General features: G+C 37.9%; 1 long non-coding RNA gene across 2 annotated transcripts in view; it reads left to right on the top strand.

Moving 5' to 3' along the window:
• The window catches only part of LOC138743190 (uncharacterized), a 64,512-nt gene that overhangs the window by 39,706 nt on the left and 9,588 nt on the right, over window positions 1-15,218 (top strand). For both annotated transcript variants that reach the window (XR_011344716.1, XR_011344719.1), the window contains exon 2: window positions 5,403-5,518. This is a non-coding gene — a long non-coding RNA (uncharacterized lncRNA). The remainder of the gene's footprint in view (window positions 1-5,402; window positions 5,519-15,218) is intronic.

Raw genomic sequence — 15,218 nt, forward strand, 5'->3', positions numbered from 1 at the left:
CAGTGTGGATGAATCCACCCCATTCCAGGTGCAGAGCGATGTGTCTGACTTTTCTCTGGCTTCCACCCTTAACCAGGTGGGCAGACCCATAGCATTCTTTTCCCACAGCCTCCAGGGCCCCTAAATTCGACACTCCACTGCTGAGAAGGATGCCTTGCTGACTGACCAACATGCAGTTGTTTTCATGTTCAACAATCAGCAGCGAGGTGAAATCAAAAACAAGATATTGAGGAAGATAATTAAACTTTCCACCTACAATTATGATAGCTTGTACCAGCCCGGAAAACTCAATGAACCTCCAGATGTTTAATCCCATGAAACATGTGCCAGTGAACAAAAAGATCAATTGCAGGCCCTCAACAACGACTTGTGCTACCCTGGGGTCACTAGGTTCTTCCACTTTATCAAAGCCTGGAATCTGCCTTACTCCATTGAGATCAGAACTATGACCAGAAACTGCCAAGTCGGTGCAGAGTCCAAACTGCATTTCTATCGACCAGACAGGGTGCACCTGATAAAGGCAACCCACCCTTTTGAACACCTGAGAATTGAATTCAATGGACCTCTCCCCTCCTCTGACTGTAATGTGTACTTCCTCAACACAATTGATGAGTACTCACGTTTCCAATTCTCCATCCCCTGCTCAGACATGACAACTGCCACAGTCATCAAGCCCTTATGCAATCTCCTTACCTTGTTTGGGTTCCCCTGCTATACCCATAGTGACAAGGGATCCATTTTTATGAGTGACGAGCTGTGTCAGTACCTGCTGGCCAGAGGCATAACCACAAGCAGGATCATCAGTTGCAACCCCTGAGAGAATGGGCAGGTGGAAAGGGAGAACACTGCTGTCTGGAAGGCCACCCTCCTAGCCCTGCAGTCTAGAGGCCTTCCAGTGTCCCGCTGGCAAGATGTCCTCGCAGAGGTGCTCCACTCAATCAGATCACACCTATGTACAGCCACCAAAACCACACCACACGAAAGAAAGTTTTCCTTCCTTAGGGCTCGTCTTACTCTGGAAGCATGGGAGGAGCCATAAGTCTGACCCACTGGTCAAAAGGGTCCATCTCCTTCATGCCACCCCCAATACGCCTTTGTGGGATACCCTGATGGGCATGAGGACATGGCCTCTGTTAGGAACCTGGTGCCCTCAGGGGTTCCTAAGACCATTACTGATCACCCCGCAGTTGCTTCACCTATCGTTACCCGTGGTGCACCAGGGCCATTGTGTGGTACCCCAGCCCCAGTGGATGGCATGCCAGACTCATCAGCAGGCATCCAACAAGCCGATGCTGATAACAACATACAGGCATTCCAGACTGTCCAGATCTCAACAGCTACACCACAGCTATAGCTGGTACTATGACAGTCTCAGCGGCAGACCAGACCACATGAAAGACTTAATTTGTATTAACACCTAATTCACTTCACTCTTTCTAAAACAAGGGATGAATGTGGTAAACCATTCTATGTATATTTAATTGTCTAGACATGCCCCTTTGGCTGATTGTACCTGTGACTCCTTCCCAGTTCAGGACAGTTGACCAGCATGGACCTGCCTCCGTTTTATTGCTAAAAAAGCCTATCAGTTTTATGTAACTTCTAGTCTTTTGGAGTTGTTGATGGTGCATCAATTTATAAATCAATTTCTGGCTTCCTTTTCTCAACTATTGACTAGTTTTCCTTCAAATGCACAAGGCTTTTTGTCCATTATTTATTTTCTAATTCATTCTGTCTCTCCATTGTACTTTAAAAAAAAAAAGATGGCTCCTTAAAAGTTATGAATTTGACCTTAAATTTGATCACCTGAACAATATCTCTCATTGTGATTAGATGGCAAAGCTTCTGTGGGGAGGCTTGGGAGGTTTCACTCTGTTAATGGCTCCTTTGAAATACAAGAGCTAGAAATTCCAAGGCACAACTCCAGTATAAAACTGAATGATCTAGACACATTTAAAAAAAAACATGTTCACCTCCCCTCATCTTAATTGCATTTATAGCTGTGATTAATTTATAACATTAAAAATGAGCGCAAATACATTCTTCCTCCTCTCAGATCAGGAATCTCCATTCAAATGCACTGGGAATTAAACCGAATACTAATTGGAAATGGCTGATAGGAGATACAATAGTACAGTAGCATTTAAAAAGGCTTCTAGACAGACTCATAAACATGCAGGGAATAGAGGAATATATACCAAAGCAAAGTAGCATGACTTTAGCTCAAGTTGGGCGTCATGTTTGGCACAGATATGTTCCTGTGCTGTACTGTTCTATGTGAGGCAAATTGATATTTACAATCAATTTTTGTAAGTTGTAATATTTGCAACTGTTCCTCTCCATTGCGGATCGGGTGTCAGGCTAATCCATATGAGTTAGATGGACAGATTCCCCAAGTCTTGGGAAATTGAAGATAATTGGTATTCCCCTTTGGCTTCCACATGGTTTTCAAAGACAATGCAAATCACCCCTGTACAACACTCAGATAGTTTGATGCTTTCACATTTCCCTTTAGTAGCTCCCAGGCAGTTACAGAGGGAATTTCCAGCAGTTCCATGCTGCCTGTTCCCTGAAGTGGAGCCAAAAGTTCTCATGGAAAATTCTGAGGAAAAGAGAAAAGTTACCACTGTTAAACAGCACATGAGCAACATTCTTTTTTGTCATTATCATACTGCTGATTCTATGTACAGGTAGGTTACTGGCTTCCTACATTACCACAGTGACGACCGATTAAAATTATTTCATTGACTCCAAAGCAAACTGGAACATCATAAAGAGGATATGAAAGGCAATATACAAGTCTAAATTGTAATTACTTTCAAAATGAATTATTCTCCCTTATTTTGACTGGCACTTATTTGAATCCATCTAAAAGAATTGTGGTCAACAAATTCATTGTCACCCAATTAAAATGGTTCTGCTGTTTTTACCATTCAGAAAGCTGCTTCAATTTTGCACAATATTGATTTTATTTTGTAAATAGTTGGCAGCTTAGTAAATAATTGCAGCATTTTGTTTTTTTCCCTCCAAGATTTCCAACCTCTGCAGGTTTTTTTCCCTCTTGTATGTATATTTTTGCCCTAGTTGATATATTGAGCAAACTATTAGTATCCCTCTAGATCAATAAAAACCACCACAGATATAATTTTGAGTAAATGAAGCACCATCTTCTATGGATGGAGTGACCGCTGACCTGCACACCAACTTAGCCTTTAATTGGTGCTGTAGAGTGTGTTGTACTGTGCTACATTAGATATGGGTCCATTGACAAATCATGAGTTCAGCATTTTCGCCAGCCCTTGCCAGAGGGTCTGTGCTTTCTAGTGCTCTAATTCTGCAGACCCAAAGTGGTCTCACCTAATTCTCTTCACTCATTTTTAAGTGGCAAATGAAAAACATACTTTTTCTTCAGCGGATTCAAATCAGGAAAAGTCAATGCAGTTTTATGAAAGGGAAGTTGTGATTTTTTTTTCCCCCCAATTAATTGGAAGTTTTTGTTGAAGCTATGTGTGTTGAACAGGTAGATGTGCAATATTTGCAAAAGCTGCATTGCAAATGGTTCTAACTCAGTTGTTATTGAAAATGCAATGTGGGAGATAACATATTGGTATGGATAGAAAATTAGCTGCTGAGCACAATGTATGAAATTGTACATTTGACCAGGAAAAATGTAAAAGAGGCATATTAGCAAAATTTTGTTGAGAGACTGCAGAGCAGAATATCTGTGTGTCATAGTAGATGGTTTGCAAAAGACTAGCACATAGTTAGGAGAACTAAAAGCATATCATTATTACAAGGGGAAACAACAGAGTACAAAGATCATGCTTCATTTATATCGGGTGTCATTGAGACCGTGGAGGAACATACAAAATGCTACAGGAACTCATTCCTGGTGAAGGGTTACAGCCCGAAACACTGACAATCTATTTTCTTCCATGGATGCTGCCCAACCCATTGAGTTCCTCCAGCATATTTTGTGTTGCTCCAGTTTTCCAGCATCTTCAGTATTTCTTGTTTGCCGGCAGTGACACCATGTCCGAACTACTGTTCAAAGTATTGGTCTCCTTATTTAAGAGAATAAGTTAGTAAATTAAAAGCAGCTCAGAAAAGATGTTCTCTGCTACTTCCTGAAATAGGCAAGTTATAAGGAAAGATGTGGCAGATGAGGCTTACATCTGCTGAAATTTAGAAGAGTGAGAGGTGACTTAATTGAAACTTCAGATATCTTGACAGGGTGACTGAGAAGAGGTTGTTTTGATTTGTGAGAGGGTCTAAGACTGGGGAATCACAATTTTAAAAAGGATTGCCCATTTAAGACAGAGATAAGGCAAAACATTTCATTCAGAGAGTTGTGAATCTTTAATCTTCCTCAAAAGACAATAGAAGCTCATTTCTTTAAAATGTTTATTTCTTTTCTTCTTCTTTGGCTTGGCTTCGCGGACGAAGATTTATGGAGGGGTATGTCCACGTCTGCTGCAGGCTTGTTGGTGACTGACAAGTCCGATGCGGGACAGGCAGGCACGGTTGCAACGGTTAAGGGAAAATTGGTTGGTTGGGGTTGGGTGTTGGGTTTTTCCTCCTTTGTCTTTTGTCAGTGAAGTGGGCTCTGCGGTCTTCTTCAAAGGAGGTTGCTGCCCGCCAAACTGTGAGGCACCAAGATTCACGGTTGGAGGCGATATCAGCCCACTGGCGGTGGTCAATGTGGCAGGCACCAAGAGATTTCTTTAAGCAGTCCTTGTACCTCTTCTTTGGTGCACCTCTGTCTTGGTGGCCAGTGGAGAGCTCACCGTAGAACACGATCTTGGGAAGGCGATGGTCCTCCATTCTGGAGATGCGACCCACCTAGTGCAGTTGGGTCTTCAGCAGTATGGATTCGATGCTTGCGGACTCTGCCAGCTCGAGTACTTCGATGTTGGTGATGAAGTCATTCCAATGAATGTTGAGGATGGAGCAGAGACAGCACTGATGGAAGCATTCTAGGAGCCGTAGGTGATGCTGGTAGGGGACCCATGATTCAGAGCCGAACAGGAGCGTGGGTATGACAACGGCTCTGTACACGCTGATCATTGTGTGTTTATAAAGCAGCAGTAAATGGATTAATAAGAATTGAAAGTTGATCTAACAAGATTTTATTAAAAGGCAAGACATTCAAAAGGCCAAGTGCCTATTCCAACAATTAACTTATATGTTCACATTATCATTTTCTTAAAATTTTTCTTAAAAACAATTAATAAAGTGACTGTTACTAGTGCAACACACATCTACCTCTTTCCCAATATCACAAGGGTAACTTCGCTTCAATTGTAATTTTCTTGACGTAAAGCACTTTAAGATGCACTTGGATCATGAAAAATGTGACATGAGTGAAAGCATTAAATTTTCATTTCAATTCATCTGTACAGGGAGGAGGAACAGGTTTAGCAGTTTGCAGGTGAATTTCTGAATCTCCACATCAAATGCCTGCTGAAATTTAAATCTTGATGACGAAAATAGCCTGGGAAACCTCTAAAGCGGAAGGGTGAGTTTGAACTTCAAATTCTTCAATAATTAGGGTTCAAAAAGTCAGTCAAGTATCAGGTTACCCCTCAGGGAAAGGGAACATTATTACTGCATAGCTGTACATCGCTGAAAATTGTTTATAACCTTCTATTCTGGGGCAGTTTGACTTGTACAATATATTTTGGAAGAAGACCCCACAGAAGCTTCCTCAAAAGGTGGCAAGAAGCCCAAGACTACCACCCTTACAAAGCACAGCTGTAATCACGTTTGAATGAATGCGACCACATAATCCAACATAATATAGCGGTGAAAAATCTAAATTAAATTTGCTGTTTCATTTTCCAAATCTGATTGAAGGCAACATCAAAAGAGGTTGCACTAGTCAACTTGGACTGTGCATATTGCTATTTATCTTCTTAAATTAAGAGGTGTATGCACACTTCCTTTTTTTTTTAAATGTTTTTATTTTTTCACACCATAAATCACAATAGCCATGATATACACTTTTTCTTTTTCACACATTTACAGTGACTTTTTCTCCCCCCCCCCTCCCTCCTCCCAAGCCACCCCCCCACCAGCCCCCTCTCATCCATTTTAGGTATACAATCTAGGTTGCATTAATTCAGTCAGACAATGTTGGAATTCAACAAAAATACACCAGAAATTCTACTGAGTCCATTCTTTTCTTTTCTTCTCCTTCCATCAACTTAGGTAATGTTTGTTCCCGGTAGGTTTTCGCTATTGGATTTAATGTAAGGCTCCCATACTTGTTCGAATATTTCAATATTATTTCTTAAACTATATGTTATTTTTTTCCAATGGAATACATTTATTCATTTCTATATACCATTGTTGTATTTTCAAATTATCTTCCAATTTCCAGGTTGACATAATACATTTTTTTGCTACGGCTAGGGCTATCTTAACAAATCTTTTTTGTGCATCTTCCAAGTCAATTCCAAATTCTTTATTTTTTATGTTACTTAGGAGAAAGATTTCTGGATTCTTTGGTATATTGTTTTCTGTTATTTTATTTGATCTGATTGAGATCATCCCAAAATTTTTCTACTCTCTCACATGTCCAGATTGCATGAATTGTTGTTCCCCTTTCTTTTTTACATCGAAAACATCTATCAGATACTGTTGGGTCCCATTTATTTAACTTTTGCGGTGTAATGTATAGTCTGTGTAACCAATTATATTGTATCATACGCAGCCTCGTATTTATTGTATTTCTCATCGTTCCAGAGCATAATTTCTCCCATGTTTCCTTTTTTATCTTTATATTTAAATCTTGTTCCCATTTTTGTTTAGTTTTACCATTTGTTTCCTCATTCTCCTTTTCTTGCATTTTAATATACATATTTGTTATAAATCTTTTGATTAACATTGTATCTGTAATCACATATTCAAGGTTACTTCCCTCTGGTAAACTCAAATTGCTTCCTAATTTATCTTTCAAGTAGGATCTCAGTTGGTAATATGCCAGCGCTGTATCTCCAGTTATATTGTACTTATCTCTCATTTGTTCAAAGGATAAGAATCTACTTCCTGAAAAACAATTTTCTATTCTTTTAATCCCTTTTTTTTCCCATTTTCTAAAGGAAAGGTTGTCTATTGTAAAAGGGAGTAGCTTATTTTGCGTCAATATTAGTTTTGGTATTTGATAATTTGTTTTATTTCTTTCTACATGAATCTTCTTCCATATATTGAGGAGATGGTGTAATACTGGAGAAGTTCTATGTTGTACCAATTTTTCGTCCCATTTATATAATATGTGTTCAGGTATCTTTTCCCCTATTTTATCTAATTCTAGTCTCGTCCAGTCTGGTTTTTCCCTTGTTTGATAAAAATCTGATAGGTACCTTAATTGTGCGGCTGTATAATAATTTTTGAAGTTTGGCAATTGTAAGCCTCCTTGTTTATACCATTCTGTTAATTTATCTAATGCTATCCTCGGTTTCCCCCCTCTCCATAAAAATCTCCTTATTATTTTCTTTAACTCTTTGAAGAATTTTTCTGTCAGTTGTATTGGCAATGCCTGAAATAAGTATAGTATCCTTGGAAAAATGTTCATTTTAATACAGTTTATCCTTCCTATCAGTGTTAGTGGTAGCTCTTTCCAATGCTCTAAATCGTCCTGTAATTTTTTCATTAGTTGATTGTAATTGAGTTTATATAATTGGCCTAGATTTTTGTTTATTTGTACACCTAGGTATCTTATTGCCTGCATTTGCCATCTGAATGGGGATTCCTCCTTAAATTTTGAGAAATCCGCGTTATTCATAGGCATTGCTTCACTTTTATTTACATTTATCTTGTATCCCGACACTTCTCCATATTCCTTCAATTTCTTATATAGTTCTTTTATTGATAGTTCTGGTTCTGTTAAGTACACTATCACATCATCCGCAAATAGACTGATTTTATATTCCCTGTCTTTTATTTTTATTCCTTTTATATTATTATCTATTCTTATCGATTCTGCTAGTGGTTCTATAGCTAGCGCAAACAATAATGGTGATAGTGGGCATCCCTGCCGCGTTGACCTGCTTAAGTTAAATTGCTTTGATACATGTCCATTTACTGTCACTTTCGCTAACGGTCCCTTATATAATGCTTTAATCCAATTAATATACTTCTCCGGTAAACTGAATTTTTGCAATACTTTGAACAAGTAATTCCATTCTACTCTGTCGAAGGCCTTCTCTGCGTCTAAAGCAACTGCTACTGCCGGTGCTTTATTTCCTTCTACTGCATGAATTAAGTTAATAAATTTACAAATATTGTCTGTTGTGCGTCTTTTTTTGATAAATCCAGTTTGGTCTAAATTTACCATTTTCGGTACCTGTTCTGCTAATCTGTTTGCTAATAGTTTAGCTATTATCTTATAATCTGTGTTTAGCAGAGATATTGGTCTATATGACGCTGGTGAGAGTGGATCTTTCCCTTGTTTTAGTATCACTGTAATTATTGCTGTTTTACATGAATCTGGTAAGTTTTGTGTCTCATCAATCTGGTTGATTACATCCAGGAGGGGCGGTATTATTAGATCTTTAAATGTTTTGTAGAATTCTATTGGGAGTCCATCCTCTCCTGGTGTCTTATTATTTGGTAAATTTTTTATTATCTCTTGTATTTCTACTGTTCCAAATGGTTCTGTTAATTTATTTTGTTCCTCTATTTGTAGTTTTGGTAGTTCAATTTTAGTCAAAAATTCATCTATTTTCCCTTCTTTCCCTTCATTTTCAGTTTGGTATAATTGTTCATAGAATTCTCTGAAGTTTTCCTTAATTTCTTTTGGATTATATGTAATTTGTTTGTCTTTTTTCCTTGTTGCCAATACCATTTTCTTAGTTTGCTCTGTCTTAAGCTGCCATGCTAAGATTTTGTGTGTTTTTTCACCTAGTTCATAATATTTCTGTTTTGTCTTCATTATATTCTTCTCCACCTTATATGTTTGTAATGTTTCATATTTTATTTTTTTATCCGCCAATTCTCTTCTTTTGGTTGTATCTTCCTTTATTGCTAATTTTTTTTCTATGTTTATTATTTCCCTTTCCAACTGCTCTGTTTCCTGATTATAGTCCTTCTTCATCTTGGTTGCATAACTTATTATTTGTCCTCTAATGAATGCTTTCATTGTGTCCCATAGTATAAACTTATCTTCCACTGATTCCGTATTTACTTCAAAGTACATTTTTAATTGTTTTTCAATAAATTCTCTAAAATCCTGTCTTTTAAGTAGCATGGGGTTTAATCTCCATCTATACATTCTTGGAGGGATGTCCTCTAGCTTTACTGTCAGTATTAAGGGTGAATGGTCCGATAGCATTCTCGCTTTATATTCTGTTTTTCTTACTCTATCCTGCATACTAGCTGATAACAAAAATAGGTCTATTCTTGAGTCTGTTTTATGTCTAGTCGAGTAGTATGAGTATTCCTTTTCTTTTGGGTTTTGTTTCCTCCATATGTCCACAAGTTTCATTTCTTGCATTGATTTAATTATAAATTTGGTTACTTTGTTCTTCCTGTTAATTTTTTTCCCCGTTTTATCCATATTTGGATCCAAATTCAGATTGAAATCCCCTCCTATTCGTATGTTCCCTTGCGTATTAGCTACCTTCAAAAAGATATCTTGCATAAACTTTTGATCTTCTTCGTTAGGTGAATATATATTAAGTAGATTCCAAAGCTCCGAATATATCTGACATTTTATCATAACATATCTCCCTGCTGGATCTATTATTTCCTCTTCTAATTTAAATGGCACATTTTTGCTAATTAATATAGCCACTCCTCTTGCTTTTGAATTATACGATGCTGCTGTTACATGTCCTACCCAATCTCTCTTTAATTTCTTGTGCTCCAATTCAGTTAAGTGTGTTTCTTGGACAAATGCTATATCTATTTTTTCCATTTTCAGTAAATTTAGTAGTTTCTTCCTTTTAATTTGGTTATGTATTCCATTAATATTTAAAGTCATATAGTTCAGCGTAGCCATTTTATATTTTGTTTATCTTCTCTTTCCGTTTTTCCATCATTACCTTTCCTCCTTTTCCATTTCTGTTTTCTTATTTTCAACTCTTTACCAGACAACATTCCTACAACATCCAACATTTTCCTTATTCTCCTATTTCTATCTTCTTTATCCCCAATCTCCCCTTCCCCTCCTGAGTTGTCCTTTATCCCTTGTCGGACAACCACATCTCCCCTCTCCATTTGGATTTGCGAATCCACTCGCAAGCGTCAACTGATTTTGCAGTGACCGCTCTTTTCCCCCACCCAGCCCCCCCCAGAAAAGATTTCACTTTTCATATGTCACAAAGGTCACTCTTTTAATTCCCTCCTTATTCTCTCTATTCCATTACCTTCCCTTATTAATTCTTGTCTATACTATCTATGTTTTCCTCTAATTACAGATACTTTCACGTATGCCCATTGTCTCTATTCACTCTTATACCTCTTTACCCGCATACATATCAATCGTGGTCATTTTTACCCTCATTACCGGTCTTCATCCCTCAGTCTATTTTTGTCTTTACCCACATACATATCAATCGTGATCATTTTTACTCTCATTACCCGTCTTCATCCCTCAGTCTATTTTTGTAATTGTTCTGCAAATTTTCGTGCTTCTTCTGGATCCGAGAACAGTCTGTTTTGTTGTCCTGGAATAAATATTTTCAATACCGCAGGATGCTTCAGTGTAAATTTATATCCTTTCTTCCATAAAATCGCTTTTGCTGTATTGAAACTCTTTTCTCTTCTTTAGGAGTTCAAAGCTTATATCTGGATAAATGAAGATTTTTTGCCCTTTACACTCCAGTGGTTTGTTGACCTCTCTTACTTTTTCCATTGTCTTCTCCAGTACCTTTTCTCTTGTAGTATATCTTAGGAATTTTACTAAAATAGATCTTGGTTTTTGTTGTGGTTGTGGTTTAGGGGCCAATGCTCTATGTGCCCTTTCTATTTCCATTTCTTGCTGTAGTTCTGGACATCCTAGGGCCTTAGGGATCCATTCTTTTATAAACTCCCTCATATTCTTGCCTTCTTCATCTTCCCTAAGGCCCACTATCTTTATGTTATTTCTTCTGTTATAATTTTCCATTATATCTATTTTTTGGGCTAGTAATTCTTGTGTCTCTTTAGTTTTTTTATTAGGTTCCTCCAATTTCTTTTTTAAGTCTTCTACCTCCATTTCTGCTGCTATTGCCCGTTCTTCCATCTTGTCCATTTTTTTCCCCATTTCTGTTAAGGTCATATCCATTTTATTTATTTTCTTTTCTGTGTTGTTTATTCTTCTTCTTAAATCATTGAATTCCTGTGTTTGCCATTCTTTAAATGACTCCATGTATCCTCTAACAAGAGCAAGTATATCCTTTACCTTGCCTTTCCCTTTATCTATTTCACTGTATTCTTCCTCTTCTTCTTCCTCTGGGTTAGCCATCTGCTGTTTCTTTGATGCCCTTTCCTCCTCTTTCTTGTTTCCATTGTCTTCTGTGGTCTCTTCTTGCTGCAGGTGTTCTGCAGCTGTCGTTGCCGGCTGTGGAGATCGACTCCCCAGCTGGTCCCCCCTCCCGTCGGTGTGTTTTTTTTCATGCGCATCGCGCATACGCGAGGAGTCGCGCATGCGCGGTTGCGCACTTTTACTCGGCTCTGTGAGCCACTGTTGTAGTTCTTTTTCTACCGACCTGAGGTAGTGGGCTCCTCTCTCCACAGCGGGACTCTTCGGACAGGTAATGCCTTCACCTTTTTCCTCCGTTGTCTTCTCTTCCTCTCTTCTTTCCGTTGATTTTGATTTTTCTCCTTTTGTCTCCATCTTCTTTCCACCTTTATACTCACTTTTCTTTAACTTGTATTTCTGTGCCTTTGTATTTTCTCTTGTTTTTCCCGACTTTTCTGGAGAGGGCTGGAGTTCACCGTCCAGCCACTACTCCATCACGTCTCTTCCGTGTGTATGCACACTTCCAAAGCAATGTATACTTTGAAAGAAAAAGTTTGAAAACCACTGTTTTAATCATACCTAATTACTCGTTATGTGCACAGTTTCGTAACCGTCCACTCAATGAGCCAATTAGGTACATTTGACTCGTTATATCAATAGGAAATAGGCCAATGACAATTTTTCTCAAGCAAAATATTTCATTAACAATTAGGTCGAGGAGTCACGTGATGGAGTAGTGGCCGGACGGTGAACTCCAGCCCTCTCCAGAAAAGTCGGGAAAAACAAAAGAAAACACAAAGGCACAGAAATAAAAGTTACAGAAAAGTGAGTATAAAGGTGGAAAGAAGATGGCGACAAAAAAAGAAAAATTGAAAGCAACGGTAAGAAGAGAGGAAGAGAAGACAAAGGAGGAAAAAGGTGAAGGCCTTACCTGTCCGAAGAGGCCCGCTGCGGAGTGAGAAACCCGCTCCCTCAGGTCGGTAAATAATGGACTACAAAAATGGCTCGCAGAGCCGAGTAAAAGTGCGCAACCGCGCATGCGCGATACTTCGCGTATGCGCGATGCGCATGAAAAAGAACACACCGACGGGAGGGGGGACCAGCTGGGGAGTCGATCTCCACAGCCGGCAACGACAGCTGCAGAACACCTGCAGCAAGAAGAGACCACAGAAGACAATAGAAACAAGAAAGAAGAGGAGGAAAGGGCACCAAAGAAACAACAGATGGTCAACCCAGAGGAAGAAGAAGAGGAAGAGTACAGGGAAATAGAAGAAGAAAAGAAAGGCAAGGTAAAGGATATACTTGCTCTTATTAAAGGATACATGGAGTCATTTAAAGAATGGCAAACACAGGAATTTAAGGATTTAAGAAAAAGAATAAACAACACAGAAGAGAAAATAAATAAAATGGAGATGACCTTAACAGAAATGGGAAAGAAAATGGACAAGATGGAAGAGCGGGCAGTAGCAGCAGAAATGGAGGTAGAAGACTTAAAAAAGAAATTGGAGAAATCTAATAAAAAAACTAAAGAGACACAAGAACTACTAGCTCAAAAAATAGATACAATGGAAAACCATAACAGAAGAAATAACATAAAGATAGTGGGCCTTAAGGAAGATGAAGAAGGCAAGAATATGAGGGAGTTTATAAAAGAGTGGATCCCTAAGACCCTAGGATGTCCAGAACTACAGCAAGAAATGGAAATAGAAAGGGCACATAGAGTATTGGCCTCTAAACCACAACCACAACAAAAACCAAGATCTATTGTAGTAAAATTCCTAAGATATACTACAAGAGAAAAGGTACTGGAGAAGACAATGGAAAAAGTAAGAGAGGGCAACAAACCACTGGAGTATAAAGGGCAAAAAATCTTCATTTATCCAGATATAAGTTTTGAACTCCTAAAGAAGAGAAAAGAGTTCAATACAGCAAAGGCGATTTTATGGAAGAAAGGGTATAAATTTATACTAAAGCATCCAGCGGTATTGAAAATATTTATTCCAGGACAACAAAACAGACTATTCTCGGATCCAGAAGAAGCACGAAAATTTGCAGAACAATTACAAAAATAGACTGAGGGAGGAAGACGGGTAATGAGAGTTAAAATGATCACGATTGATATGTATGTGGGTAAAGACAAAAATAGACTGAGGGATGAAGACGGGTAATGAGGGTAAAAATGATCACGATTGATATGTATGCGGGTAAAGAGGTATAAGAGTGAATAGAGACAATGAGCATACATGAATGTATCTGTACTTAGAGGAAAATATAGATAGTATAGACAAGAATTAATAAGGGAAGGTAATGGATTAGAGAGAATAAGGAGGGAATTAAAAGAGTGACCTTTGTGACATATGAAAAGTGAAATCTTTTCTAGGGGAGGCGGGGAGGGGGGAAATAGCGGTCACTGCAAAATCAGTTGACGCTTGCGAGTGGATTCGCAAATCCAAATGGAGAGGGGAGATATGGTTGTCCGACAAGGGATAAAGGACAACTCAGGAGGTGAAGGGGAGATTGGGGATAAATAAGATAGAAATAGGAGAATAAGGAAAATGTTGGATGTTGTAGGAATGTTGTCTTATAAAGAGTTGAAAATAAGAAAACAGAAATGGAAAAGGAGGAAAGGTAATGAGGGAAAAACGGAAAGAGAAGATAAACAAAATATAAAAGGGCTACGCTGAACTATATGTCTTTAAATATTAATGGAATACATAACCAAATTAAAAGGAAGAAACTACTAAATTTAAATGAATAAATGTATTCCATTAGAAAAAATAACATATAGGTTAAAAAATAATATTGAAATATTCGAACAAGTATAGGAGCCTTACATTAAATACAATAGCGAAAACCTACTGGGGACAAACATTACCTAAGTTGATGGAAGGAGAAGGAAAGAAAAGAGTGGACTCAGTAGAATTTCTGGTGTAATTTTGTTGAATGACAACATTGTCTGACTGGCTTAATGCAACCTAGATTGTATACCTAAAATGGATGAGAGGGGGGGGTGGGGGGGTGGTTTGGGAGGAAAGGGGGGGGGGAGAAAAAGTCACTGTATATGTGTGAAAAAGAAATAGTGTATATCATGGCTAATGTGATTTATGGTGTGAAAAATAAAAATTAAAAAAAAGCAATTAGGTCTATACCAGAGGTTTTCAACCTTCCCTTCCCACTCACATACTACCTTAAGGCATCCCATAGAGCACTTCTAGCATAGGGATGGCTTAAGGTGGAATGTGAGTTTAGGGGGGCAGTTTGAAAACCACTGGTTTAGATGGAAGGATGCTACCCCACCAACTCATGCTTAATGGCTCAGGGACAGTATATCCTATTTAAATTTTTATTCAATTAATTAAAAATTAAAAAAATAAAGTTTCAAATGTTGTGGGGACCATCTCATAATCTCCAGACATAATTTTAATTTTTTTTAATATTTGCCATTTTATTTGATAAACAAAGTACATACTTTCTTGAGTTGTACCCTTTGGGCTAGGGAATAGGGTTTAGAATCATGCTGTAAGTGGAAAAATCTTTTTTTTTCCTCTTTGCTATAATTTTGAATTACGGTTATATATGCTTTATAGCTTGATAAGTTATTAAATTTATAATTTGTTATTCAGAATCAGAATTTACTGTCATGAACAAGTCATGAAATTTTGTATTTTGCGCCAGCATCTGAGTGCAAACATTCATCTTGCAACATTACTATTAAAAAAATATAAAAATAATAGTGTATGAAAAGTAAGGCAGTGCCTTTGGTTCATTGATT

The sequence above is a fragment of the Narcine bancroftii genome, chromosome 1, assembly GCF_036971445.1.
Source record: "Narcine bancroftii isolate sNarBan1 chromosome 1, sNarBan1.hap1, whole genome shotgun sequence".
NCBI lineage: Eukaryota > Metazoa > Chordata > Chondrichthyes > Torpediniformes > Narcinidae > Narcine > Narcine bancroftii.